Source organism: Delphinus delphis, chromosome 5 (assembly GCF_949987515.2).
Source record: "Delphinus delphis chromosome 5, mDelDel1.2, whole genome shotgun sequence".
NCBI lineage: Eukaryota > Metazoa > Chordata > Mammalia > Artiodactyla > Delphinidae > Delphinus > Delphinus delphis.
The window spans coordinates 79,138,893-79,153,253 of record NC_082687.1 but is presented as its reverse complement, the minus strand read 5'-3'; positions in this window follow the sequence as shown (position 1 = coordinate 79,153,253).

The following is a 14,361-nucleotide window of genomic DNA, read 5'->3' as shown; positions in this document are numbered from 1 at the left end:
CCGTGTTTCAACATACTTTTTTTTTCATCTACCCACATTCTGTTCCTATAAGTATGTATATTGATAACACGTCTTCTTGGTTAGTTGTCACATCATTATATAATGTCCATTGTTATCTCTTGTTAACTTTTTTGACCTGAAGCCTATTTTGTCAGATACGAGTATGGCTACACCCACTTTCTTTCGGCAGCCGTTTGCTTGGAGCATCATGTTCCATTTCTTCACTTCAAGCCGATGTTTATCTTTAGAGCTGAGATGAGTCTCCTCGAAGCAGCCTATAGTTGGGTCTTGTTTTCTAATCCATCCAGCCACAGCATGTCTTTTGATTGTTGAATTCAATCCATTTACATTCAGGGTGATTATAGACAGATATGGATTTGGTACTACCATTTTATCTTTTATTTTCTGGTTGCTCTATAACTCCATTGTTTTTTCTTGTGTTTCTGTCTGCTGTTTTAGCTTTGTGGCTTTCTAAAATTTTCTGTTTCCTCTTTTTATTAAAAAAAAAAACTTTTGTGTCTCTGCTGTAGGTTTATTTTGTGGTTACCATGAGGTTTGTATAAAATGTCTCATAGATAAAATAGTCTGATAGCTGCTAATTTTTATTTGTCTATACGAGATCCATTCTTTTCCTCTTCCCCTTTTATGTTTTTGTTATTTCAAGTTATCCCTTTTTATGTTGTGAGTTTGTTACCACATTGAAATAGCTATAGTTATTTTAACTTATTTTAACTTTAACCTTTATGCTATAATTGTTTAAGAGCCTATTCTGATTTACAGTTGCAATTTTCCTATTAGTTCTGTCTAGTTATTACCTTACTCACAGATTTGTGTACTTTTGCCTTTTTGTTTCAGGTAGAAAATCTCCTTTCAACATTTCTTGTAAGGTAGATCTAGTGGCAGTGAACCCCTTCAGCCTTTGTTTGTTTAAAAAAGCCTTTATTTCTCCTTCATATCTGACAGGTAACTTTGCTGGATAGAGTGTTCTTGGCTGACAGATTTTATCTTTCAATATTTTTAGTATGTCTTTCCACACTCTCCATCTCTCCTGGCCTGTACAGATTCTGCTGAAAAATGTGTGTTTAGCCTAATTGGGGTTCCCTTGTAGGTTACCATTTTCCCCCCGGCTGCTTTTTAAATTCTTTTTGTCATTGACAATTTTAATATTATGTATCTTGGAGACATCTTTTTGCATTGAGATAATTAAGTGTTCTCTTAGCTTCATGGACTTGTACATTCAGCTCCTTCTCCAGGTTTGAGAGGTTCTCAGCTGTTATTTCTTTAAATAAACTCTCTGTTCCCTTCTCCCTCTCTTCTTCTGAGATACCCATTATCCTTATGTTGCCCTTCCTAATGGAGTAGATAGTTCTTGGAGAATTACTTCACTTTTTAAAAATCTTAGTTCGCTCTCCTCTTCTACCTGAATTACATCTAGATTTCTATCTTTTTAAAAATTTTTTATTGGAGTATAGCTGATTTACAATGTTGTGTTAGTTTCAGGTGCGCAGCAAAGTGAATAAGTTATACATATACATATATCCACTCTTTTTTTAGATTTCTTTTCCCATATAGGCCATTACAGAATACTGAGTAGACTTCCCTGTGCTATACAGTATAGGTTCTTATTAGTTATCTATTTTATATATTGTAGTGTGTACATGTCAATGCCAATCTCCCAATTCTCATTGATTCTCTCTTCCAAGTGGTCTGCACTATTTGCAATGCTTCCTAATGCTGCTTTTTTGTTTGCTATACTCACACGGGACTCATGAATGCAAAACACCATTGGCTATCAGAGCTAGGTGATTTGGGGACCCATACCTCAGGTGATAGCCTTAAAGTTAGGCCATTGTGTGTGTAGTCCAAACCTTTCATTCCTCAGAGAGAAGCTGGGAGTTGGGTGTTCCCTTCTGATTTTAAGTCACTGTTCAGGGAATTGGGTTTATAGGAAGAATGTGTCTCAACCTTTCCTATTTGTTTTGATGTGGGTATTTTCACAGTCACCAGGTACGAAGGAGTCACTCAGCTAGTTTCTGAATTTCTCTTAGAGGGAGTTGATCCATGTGTAGCTGTATATTTGGTGTGTTATTAGGAGGAGGGAATGTCAGAAGCCATATGTGTCACCATCTTGATCTCAGGGGTTTTAGAAGCTCTTTTTGTTGATTGAGAGAATCTATGAAGCACACCCATGAATACTTCAGAGAAACGTGTGTGTGTGTGTGTGTGTGTGTGTGTGTCTGTCTGAACTGTACTTAGATACCTTCAATATTTAGTGGCATTAAACAAACATTTATTCCTCATAGTTTATGAGAACTTAACAAAAGTTTTAAAAATCACATGGTTGGTCTGCCACATGCTTTGAACTATGCTTTGTTGGCATTGCCCTAAATTTATCTCTGCTCAAAACTGTTTCTTAATTTTAACATCATTTGATATCTGTAGAGGATGAGGATTTTTCAAATCATAAAGTCCTGATTCTTTCATGTTTAAATTCCTTCCTTTAGTGTAATTCTCTCCTCTCATATCTTATTATAAGCAATAAGAAGAAATCAGATGATATTTTCAACATCCTGGCTGGAAATTTCCTTAACAAAATCATCCAGTTCTTTAGGTATTGATTTTTTACTTTCCACATTACTGCAGTTTTATTTATTTGTTTATTTAGCCAAAATCATTGGGGAGGTATGAATAGAGGTTGAAAGCATTATTCTGACAGAAGTACCTCCACATGGAAATATGAAGCCAGGGAAGTAGAGGTTAGCCTTAACATTCCCCAGCTCTCCTTTCACATCCCCTCCCCTATCTTAACATATTGGGCTTAACCAACAAACCTCTGCTTGTTAGAGATGCATCTTGTCCTTGCAGAGGAAAACAGGAGTTTATAAGCACAGGCCAGCTCCTCTTCCTACCTTTATGAGGCAGCTCCAAAAACTAGCATCCTCTGCACTTTGTGGATCCTTCTGAGCTGCTACAGTTTGACTTGGCCCTCAAAAGTCCTGAAGTGACTTTGAATATAATACCAATTTTTCCATCCCAAGAACTTGGAATGCTCCAGGATAGTATTTTACTACTATTCTGTTCCCCATAATACACTGTCAAAAATACCTATTTAAAGGTTATATAATGAAGTAAAATCATATCACAGCTATATTATTATAATATTATGGCAGTAATATATAAATGCCCCCAACATAATCCTTTCAAATTACTAAATAACCAGTGAAATATCAGTCAAAACATACTATTTACTTGGCAATGTATGTTAATAGTCCAATACTCAGATATCTAAATTGATGTCATAAGGAATTAAAATCCATAATTCACCTACACAATTGCTTATAATATTGTAGTTCCAATGGCTATTAACCAAGGGTTCCTACAGTAAGCCAAATAACTGGGACCTATGGCTGCAGTGTGAGTTGTAGCTGTGTAGTACTTCCTGTGAATGAATGTGTATATTTCATTACTAGATTATTGTGGCAGCACATGTATTTCATGCACCCAATCCAGCTTTTATTAGAAATAAAATGTTCCACATCTAACTTATATTTATTCTTTCCCAATTGGTTCTCAACATATATAATGCCAATGTACATGTCTGTGTCACACTTTTCATATATAATTGTGATGGGAATAAGCGCTTTGGGCATTGAATCATTGTTGCTTCTAGTTTTGTGAATTTGCTTTGTCTGAAGGAGTCTTGTCTTCTATTGATGCAGACAACAAGATGAAGTAGACATTCCCTTACAGGTTATCACAATGTCAGAGAATTAGAGATCAACAAATAACCACCTTAATATTTCTCTTTTTAGATCCTGAAAATATTTTAAACTTAATAGAAAGAGGCAAGTCAGATGGTAAGAATTCAAAAACAGATTATATTTATCACTTAAAACCATTTATATGTAGCAAATGAAGTTTCTATGGCTAAGCTCACTACAAATTTATGCTACTTACTTGTAAAATCTGTTTCTCTCATTTATAAAAGACTAGAAAGAATAATAATACATCAATTTCAAAAAGCAAGATCATTCCTATATGTATGGCTTCAATAAGGATGAGATATTAACCTCACTTAGAAGTATATTAATTCATCCAAAGAACACTTAGTAATTTTTATGAATAATTTACTCAGGCAGCTTTTAAAGTCATTCATGACACAAGTTTGCCTCTCCTGTAATCTACAGATGAATATATCTAAGTAATTTAAGCAAACATAACTTATTTTTATTAGTCAGAGATGGCATAAAGTCATGCCATCTACTTACTTATGTGCAGGCTAATGAGTTTTATTCATTGAATAAGTAATCAATACTGCATATTCAATTTGGTTCAGCTTTTCTGGTGAAAATTAAGTAGTGCTATTCAAATTATTTAGCCCTTTTCCTCTCAAAATCTCATTTTCTGTAATAGAAAAGATGTCCATGAGCATGATTTTCACTGCTGCCTATAAGATTATCATCATGAATGATGTGGTAAAAGCTTCAGATTGAGCCATAACTCAGAGATAATGTTTTTCTCTTATTTTGCAATTGATAACTTCTATCTTGAATTTTTGGGGTGTAGGCTTAATGACCAAAGTGTTGTAGAACTATACACATTTCACTGTTATGCCCCTCTACGTTTTTAATGTATGAAATTATTAATCATTTATATCTTTCAGCAAAGTACTCAATACTAGTTAATTCAATGTTAAACTTGAAATTCATCACTTTTTCAGAGATAGCATCTTTCTCATCTTAAAATTATAATTCCTATTTAATAAGCATATTAATTACTGCTTCTGTATTTATAGAATATTTATTTTGCTTTTCTCCCAAATCAACTGAGGAAGCAATGCCTATAAAACTAACCCCCAAAGCCACATCTTTTAAAATTATAAAGTGTTAATAAAAAAAAAGTTTGTCTGGTCATGCAGACTTTTTCTATGTAGAAGGTAACACATAATGTATATCCACCTGCCAATAATTATGCAGCACTTGCTCAAAGTGCACTTGTTATTCATGTGCATTTTCTTTTGCAATTTCAAATAACTTTCTAGCTCATATTCTTTGCACATCAAAATTTACTGTCGGTCCAGCATATAGCCCATTGTGGAAGTTTGCAATAGAAAAAATACATATACTTAATATTCTGGAGATAGGTCTTCTTTTCCTGACACTGTCAGAATAGCATTGTTTTGTGCTTTTCATTCATTTCCAAGAGAGATTTTTTTTCTCTTGAAGTGTAGAATTGATGGTACAGGGAAGCTTAAGTCTTCATTTAAAGGCCCACAGATGCATTGAATCATTACTGGTCTAGTTTATATAAAGTAGTCTGTATTCACAGCATAAAAATATTGGTTAAATAAAATTTAGTTTAAAAATAGCCAAAACAGAAGAAGAAAAGCAATAGACATATATTTCTGAGAGATGTCTTGAATTTGGGTGGATAAGTCTTCAAATATAAAACAGGTTAATAGAATAGAGGTTAGAGTGCCTTTATAGATATAGAATACATAACTAGGATTAATGAAAGGATGCTACAGAGACAGTAGACCAGTAGTAATAAGAATTCTTTACTTCTGTTGCCATAAAACAGATTAGTTGCTGTGTTCTCTCAATGTCAGAGATGAAGAAACATAAGTGGCAAGGTAGCAATTAATTACAAATCTTATAGACGTGGTTCCAGAATTGGCAGCAGTTAGAAGAGATTCTTGATCAGATTCAATTTATTTTCCAGACTCTTTGATTTTACATTGTCTATATGGCAGAGTCAGTATATTCTAATCTCTAAAGTAAAATGCCATCAAAACACCACTGTAGTTAGAGGCACAGTGATGTGAAAGAGAAGATTCTGGATCCTCACTACCTGGATTCCAAAATGAGCTCTATCACTTACTAAACCTCACATTAGACAAATAAACTGATATTTCTAGGTCTCAATCATCTCACAAAAATTGAATAGGACCTATTTTTGTGAGAATCAAATGATGTTATGTTCATAAAATATTTAACACATACTAGATAGAAAATCAATGTTAATAATTTAACACTAAATTCTGAATAATATTTGCCTCATGGTATCTTCAAATATCAGTTTTAGTGTCACAATTTTCAGTTGAGCTCTTCATAAATTTAGTGGGATATTTAATAAAACCTCTCTACTCCCTTTATTGAAAAACTTACTCAAAGGCTGATGATCTTTAGTCTCTTTCCTCACCTTGTGTTTTTTTTTCTAAAATTAGAATTTAAACTTTTAAATTTACATTTAGGCATAACTTTATCCCCAAATTTTGGTAGGTTGAACTTTTATTTCTATTCAGTTCCACTTATTTTATAACTTTCCTTATGACTTACTTTTTAACCTATAAATTATTTAAAAGTATGTAGCTAAGTTTTCAAATATTTGGGTGGTTTCTAGATTTCTCATTTTTATTGACTTCAATTTTCATTGTATTTTGGTAAAAAGAAAAAAAAAAGAAAAAACAGAAATACCCTGTACCATTTAATCCTGTAAAAATTCATCAAAATTTGCTTTTATGGCTCAATATATGGTATAAATTAGTTTAAAAAAATGAATTTTCAAAAATGTGTATATTTGTAGTCAGTAATAGTGCTATATTAACTATCAATATATCTAGGATAGCTGATAGTTTCCTATCTCTTATGACAATTTTTTAATCTAGTTGTTCTATTATTTTCCTATAGAAGAGTATTGTATTCTCCAATTATGAATCTGAAATTGTAATTAGTCCATGTAATTTACATATTTATGTTAGTTATGTGTCCCTGATAAATTACCCACTTATTACAAAGGATACAACTCAGGAACAGCCAAAAGAAAGAGGTAGGTAGAGTAAGGCATGTGGGAAGGGAGGTGGAGCTTCCATGCTTCTCTGGGCATGCTGTACTCCCAGCACCTTAATGTATTCACCAACCCAGGAGCTCTCTGAACTCCTTTGGTTAGGGCTTTTTATGGAGGCCTTCCTATGTAAGTATGAATGATTAAATTATTATTATTAATAAAAATTATTATTAATTCCACCTTCAGCCCCTTCGCTCCATCACCAGAGGTCAGAGAGAAGGGCTGAAAATTTCAACCCTCTATCCATAGTTGTTTCCCCTGGCAACCAATCCCCATCCTAAGGTTACCCAGAAGCCCCATGCAATCAGTCATCTCATTAGCATGCAAAAATGTACATAACTTGACAGATTACAAGGGTTTTAGGTGCCATCTGCAAGGAAACAGGGGCAAAGATGAAATATACATTTCTTATGTCACAAAGGGACTTTTGAAGACAGTTACAGTGCTAGATAGGTGGCAATACCTTGCAGGACTGTGGCAGGGTTCTCCAGGAGCATCAGCATCGATATATGGTGCTGTTTCTCCCATAGGTGGGATTCATAGGTTCAGGAATCAAGGGATGAAAATGAGAGCAGCATCACTTACTGTTACCCCTAGTGACCCACTAGCCAAATTTTTGCTTCCTGTCCCTGAAACAGTATACTCTGCTGGTCTAGTGGTCTTAGTCCGAAAAGGAAGGATGCTTCCACCTGGAGACACAACAATGATTTACTGAACTGGAAGTTAAGACTGCCGTCTAGCCTCTGTTGGGCTCCTCATGCCTAAAAATCAATGGGCAAATAGGGAAGTTATTGTGCTGGCTGGGATGATAAATCCTGACTATCAAGGGGAAATTGGGCTACTACACCACAACAGAGCTAAGGAAGAATTCATGTCCTGAATACAGAAGATCCAAGGAGTCTCTTAGCGTTACCATGCCCTGTGATTAAAGTCAATGAAAAACTGCAACAACCCAAACCAGGCTAGACTACCAATGGCCCAGACCCTTCAGTAGTTAAGTTTTGGGTCCTCTCACCAGGTAAAGAAAAGTGACTAGCTGAGGTGCTTGCTTAAGGCAAAGGGAATATGGAAAGACTATTGGAAAAAGGTATTATAGCTATGAATACCAGCTTTGACTGCATGATCAGTTACAGAAACAAGGAATGTAATTGTCATGAGTATTCCCTCCTTAATTTGTTATGAATATGTTCATGTGTATGTATATATATATATGTCAAATATCTTATCCTCATCATATAAAATACATTGACTTTATATTATAATATACATTTAAGTTATGGGATATCAAGGAGAAGAGTCAACATCTACAAGGAATTTGCTTCCTATTCTAGGGAAGAGCTAGAGTATTTTCAGTTGTATCCAGGATAGTTGTATCATGTCAGGTAGAAGTATAACCTTGTTATTATCCTTATTTGTAGATTAAGTATGGTTTAAGGAGATGTATATGGGTGACAGGTTGACAAGGGGTATACTTGTGATGGATAATTTTATGTGTCAAGTTGACCAGCCTAGCAGTGCTCAGCTATTCGGTCAAGCATTATTCTGGATGTTTCTGTGAGGGTGTTCTCAGATGAGATTAACATTTTGAAAACATCATTAAAATATATATTAAATAGAGATGATAAATAGGTGACATTGAGGATGTAATCAAGCTCTGTAGTAAGGTCTTCAAATACTTAAACAATGCAACAGCTATTTTGGAAAGAATGGTCCCAACAAATGAAGCTTTTATATCAACATTATAAGTTTGAATTATTTTGTTTGTTGGAGCCATCCATGAAATGTCTGGCACTGAGCAGGATTTAAGAAAGATTGGACACTGTCATCTCTCTAAGAAAAAGAGAAAGCCATGGTTCATATTTCCCCTGGCAGCAACTTTTAATCTCCAAAGAAATCTAGATCGTTCAAATTATCCCCCAAATCTTAAGATTTAAATCAATAGAATTTGAGTAAAGCATGTGCCTGCCATAATGTGGGTGAGCCTCATCCAATCAGTTGAAGCTCTGAGTAGAACAAAAAAACAGCATCCTGAGCATTAAAGAAAATTCTCCAGCAGATTGCCTTTAGTTCTTCCTGGTTTTCCAGTAAACTGCCTAGTAAGGAGACAATACATACACATGCATGTATGTAAAATTGATACTGTCTCAATCTAGGGCATGTCATGGGCATGTTGAATGCGTTAGGAGCACTGACCCTCCATGCAGTTGAAAATTCACAAATAACTTTACAGCTGGCCCTCTATACCCACAGTTTTGCATCTTCAGATTCAACCAGTACTGTAGTATGTACTAACTGAAAAATATCTGCCTATAAGTGGACCCACACAGTTCAAATCTGTGTTGCTCAAGGATCAACTGCATATTAGTATTTCTTATCAAAGTAACTAATTTGCCATAAACATCTTGCTTCTCTTAAAACAACAAAATTTATTTTTTCTCTCTGAAGTTGTCCATGCATTTCATGCTTAGGAAAGAAATGTAAATATCTTTGCTAACCGATAATTTACTATAAAAAAAAACTTTACAATCAATTTTCAATAAGAAAAGAGATGGTGAAGTTAATTCTTTGGGCATGTTTTATTAATGAAATCATACTAGTATTCCTTTTATCATAATCCTATGTTTTATCTTTTCAGTTACCTTTTGTAAAATTCTGCCAGAAAAATATAATTGTTATCCAACTTAAGACAATTTTCTCCTAGTAGTAAAGTTCCCCATTTATGGTCTTTTCATGTGCACTCTTGCTAATTCCTTTTCAAAATATTTTTGTAGACATAATCTTTTGAAATTTCTACAGCTTATCAGTTACATGTTAATAATGTAAGTAATTATAATAAAAGCTTATGCTAATCTCTCCTAATACAGTAAAATAATCTATGGTTGGATGTCAAGGCTATTTCAGAGTGGATTAGTTCGTTAGATAAGCCAGCTTATATGTTTTTGCCATGACCCCTGAAACAGCATGGTATGCTCTGAAATCAAATGTTTAAGTGGATTTTGAATTCATTGAAATGAATACCAAAGGAATAGTATATAGGAGATCAATGTAAGCCTAAAGGGAAACAGCTATTTCAAGATAATTTACAATTATTGAATACAGAATTCTGCATCAGCCCTATTTGCCTTCCCGTGCGGGACCACTGACTTTGCAACGGGTGTTTTTGGTATTAGGGGTGTTTTTGGTTTTGTTTTTTGGTTTTTTTGGCAATACTGAGGAAAATAGAGCAATGCAGAAAAGGTTGTAAAAGCACTAGACTACAAGTTATATGCTCCTAAAATATTTGAATCTCAGTTTCTTTATACATAATATGAAAATAATTATGCCTACTCAGCAGATTGTTCTAACGTTTAATGATAAATTATATGCATATCTGCCCCATGTCTATAAACTTGGTTTATATTTAGCATGTAATTTCACGCCATGGAATGTAACTTCACAAATCCTCAAAACAGTAAAATATGACTAGAAACAAACAACAAACTACCCAATGTTCCTTTAGTACGTATCTGACTGCTCTGCTTGGTTAATGAGTAAAAGGGTCAATGAAAAATTGTCCACTTAAATTTGAGTGTTTCACCTATCAAAGGAGTTATATGTTGTCTAATATTCTAAATATTGTGACAGCTACATGTAAAATAATGAAATTAGAACACTCCCTAACACCATACACAAAAATAAACTCAAAATGGATTAAAGACCTAAATGTAAGGCCAGACACTATAAAAGTCTTAGAGGAAAACATAGGCAGAACACTCTATAACATAAATCACAGCAAGATCCTTTTTGACCCACCTCCTAGAGAAATGGAAATAAAAACAAAAATAAACAAATGGGACCTAATGAAACTTAAAAGCTTTTGCACAGCAAAGGAAAACATAAATAAGATGAAAAGACAACCCTCAGAATGGGAGAAAATATTTGTAAATGAAGCAGCTGACAAAGGATTAATCTCCAAAATATACAAGCAGCTCATGCAGCTCAATATTAAACAAAACACAACCCAATCCAAAAATGGGCAGAAGACCTAAATAGACATTTCTCCAAAGAAGATATACGGATTGCCAACAAACACATGAAAGGATACTCAACATCACTAATCATTAGAGAAATGCAAATCAAAACTACAATGAGGTATCACCTCACACCGGTCAGAATGGCCATCATCAAAAAGTCTACAAACAATAAATGCTGGAGAGGGTGTGGAGAAAAGGGAACACTCTTGCACTGCTGGTGGAAATGTGAATTGGTACAGCCACTATGGAGAAGAGTATGGAGGTTCCTTAAAAAACTAAAAATAGAACTACCATACGACCCAGCAATCCCACTACTGGGCATATGCCCTGAGTAAACCATAATTCAAAGAGTCATGTACCACAAAGTTCATTGCAGCACTATTTACAATAGCCAGGACATGGAATCAACCTAAGTGTCCATCGACAGATGAATGGATAAAGATGTGGCACATATATACAATGGAATATTACTCCGCCATAAAAAGAAACGAAACTGGGTTTTTTGTAGTGAGGTGGATGGACCTAGAGTCTGTCATACAGAGTGAAGTAAGTCAGAAAGAGAAAAACAAATACCATATGCTAACACATATATAAAGAATCTAAAAAAAAAAAAAAAAAGGTGAAAAACCTAGGGGCAAGACAGGAATAAAGACACAGATGTAGAGAATGGACTTGAGGACACAGTGGGGGAAGGGTAAGCTGTGACGAAGTGAGAAAATGCCATGGACATATATACACTACCAAATGTAAAATAGATAGCTAGTGGGAAGCAGACACATAGCACAGGGAGATCAGCTCGGTGCTTTGTGACCACCTAGAGGGTTGGAATAGGGAGAGTGGGAGGGAGATGCAAGAGGGAGGAGATATGGGGATATATGTATATGTATAGCTGATGATTCACTTTGTTATAAAGCAGAAACTAACACACCATTGTAAAGCAGTTATACTCCAATAAAGATGTTAAAAAAATAAAATAAAAAATAAATAAAATATTGTGAAAAAAATTTATAAGTAACCTTTTTCCGACTTAGAATAGTCAGATTTAAAAGAAAGCTACGATCAGTAACTTTTGTTCTCTTGCGACACACTGAAGTAGCCAAACTTCAGTGAGAAAAACTAAGGCCCACAAGCAAAGAGAAAGCAAAAAGGAGAGATGGATATGGAATGCCACCAACATCTGATACATTGGTTGTAGTTTTACTAGAGACCCAAATATAATATATCACTGGGATGTATTATGTTTTTACTTTTCTTTGTTTCCCACGAGTAATAATGGATCTTTCTCCAAACTATGAATGCTGATAATAGAAGCAAAAGTAGAATAGAGAAGGAGGATGTATGATCCTGCATAACTGCTCTGCTTGAATGAATCAAGAACATACACATACATGCGCACACACAAACACACACACAAGTTCGTTTCCCTCTGATGAAAGTACAGGCATTCAGAGACATGATACAGATTTCTCATTTAGGCGTGTGCATGGAAAAGCAGATGATGGATGTTTCCCTGCTAAGTCCACACCATGTTTCCAAGACATTAGTTCTGTCGTGTTGTTGTTTTTGTTTTTGCTTCTCAATTATTTGCCATATTATAGTAGTTCATAAAGAAATATCACATACACTGAATTTCAAACCACTTCAACTTTGGGGACAGTATCTCTCCACAGTATCTCCAGAACATTAACAGAATGCCAGGCAAATAGTAAGATTTCACAATATAATTACTGAATACATAGTTGAATACCAATATGTGGTATGGAAAGGTGTTAATGCATCAATGGATAGGCAGTGCTTGAGAGGCTGTATGGGGTCTAGAACTAAATTATTTGGTCTTTGATTGTCCTTCCCATTTCCAGAGTGTTTGAATAAATGCATTGGAATCAATGTCTTTCTAGGATTACCTCAATAGTAGCAAACTTATGGTTGCCTCAGATCCTTCTGGTAAGTGGTTACAAAGGTGTTAACAGTCATTCTTTACCCTAAGATGAGCAGTCCTCAAAAAATCAAGCATGTTTGTCATCTGTCTTCCTTGATGATTGAGGAATACCTGATATATAACACTAAGCCTTGGGATAGCATTTAGAGAATCCCCCAGGAAAACATTAATTTCTATTGTTCAATAGTTAAAAGAATGCCTAGGCATTTTGGTAAGCAGAGCTTATTAGTGATTAATTCACACTGAGAAATGTTGTGTAAGTATTCCTTGGGGCACGTGCCATGTGGAACTGATGCATGCTAACTTTATTTTTCTTAAATTTTAATACTGTAACTGTATATTTTATATTATCTCATGCACAGCACACTTGTCACTGACATGTGCAAGGTGCCTCAGCATACCAACATGTTCACTAATGAGGTAACACATGCCACATAAGTAAATATTAAATATGGAATTCACTCTCAGTTAATTGTCTTATGCCAAATGTTTCAAGTAAGTGGTGAATATGCAAGATTTCCATTACATAATCCCAACTTGCACTTATTAGTACATTGTTCATTTGAGGTTTTCTTAAATTCTGGACTGATTTTGAGACCTCAGTCAAGTTCCTGAAATGTCCCCTTATTATCGAAGTTCAAACTGAACCAACTCTTATTTTCAGACCCATATCTTTACTTTTTGCCTTAATTCTTTTCTCCCAACGTTACAATATACACATGGCTTTATTTAATACCTTCATTAATCCAGTAGAGTAGATTATCAACCCATTCTTTTTTTATAGTTTTGTAAATTAACTGAGAGAGCCTGCCTCTGAAATAAACATCTCACATCTTAAATCTCTTTTGGAATGTGGTGGAATATACTAAATTTAGAAATTCTGAGTAAATGACCTTTGCTATATACAAAAAAATCGTAATATAATTTGCAAAATTTTGGCCTTTTCTCTAAGTCCTCATGACAAAGTATCTTAGTAAAGGGAGGCATATTAATCACAAATAACGTCTTGTAAATGATTTTGAGCTTCCCAATACCTATTCTTTCTTTAAGTTTTTATTCAGCTCTCCAAAAAATACACATAATATGTCTCAACATTTATATATTTATCCTGCCAGAATACCTGAGGATTCTTTAGATTACCGGTCTTATTTTGACAGTTTCTTAAAATTTATCTTTTATGTACCCATTGGCTATCATCAAAATTTCAGGAAATCCAAATGTCAGAGTTGGCTGTGGATTTATTTAGAGTAAGAATAAAGAAAAAGTGATGTGGAGCTGAAAACTATATCAGCTCATGCTTTGTCTGAAGGACATAAGGTAAAAATTAAAGAAAAATATTCACATGGCCTAATACATCTCTGATCTCAACTGATTGTTGTTGAAAGACAGATCTGCAAGGTTTTCAGGGTATTTTTTTCACTTCTTTAAGGTAGAGGTAGGATCTTTATTTTATTGCATAGGATACTTATTCTGTTCATCTTTTTGTCTTCTTCCAGAAAGTGAGAACTCTCTCTGCACATTTCAGTATTATTTACATGGGAAATACAGAGCCGTACATAGGTA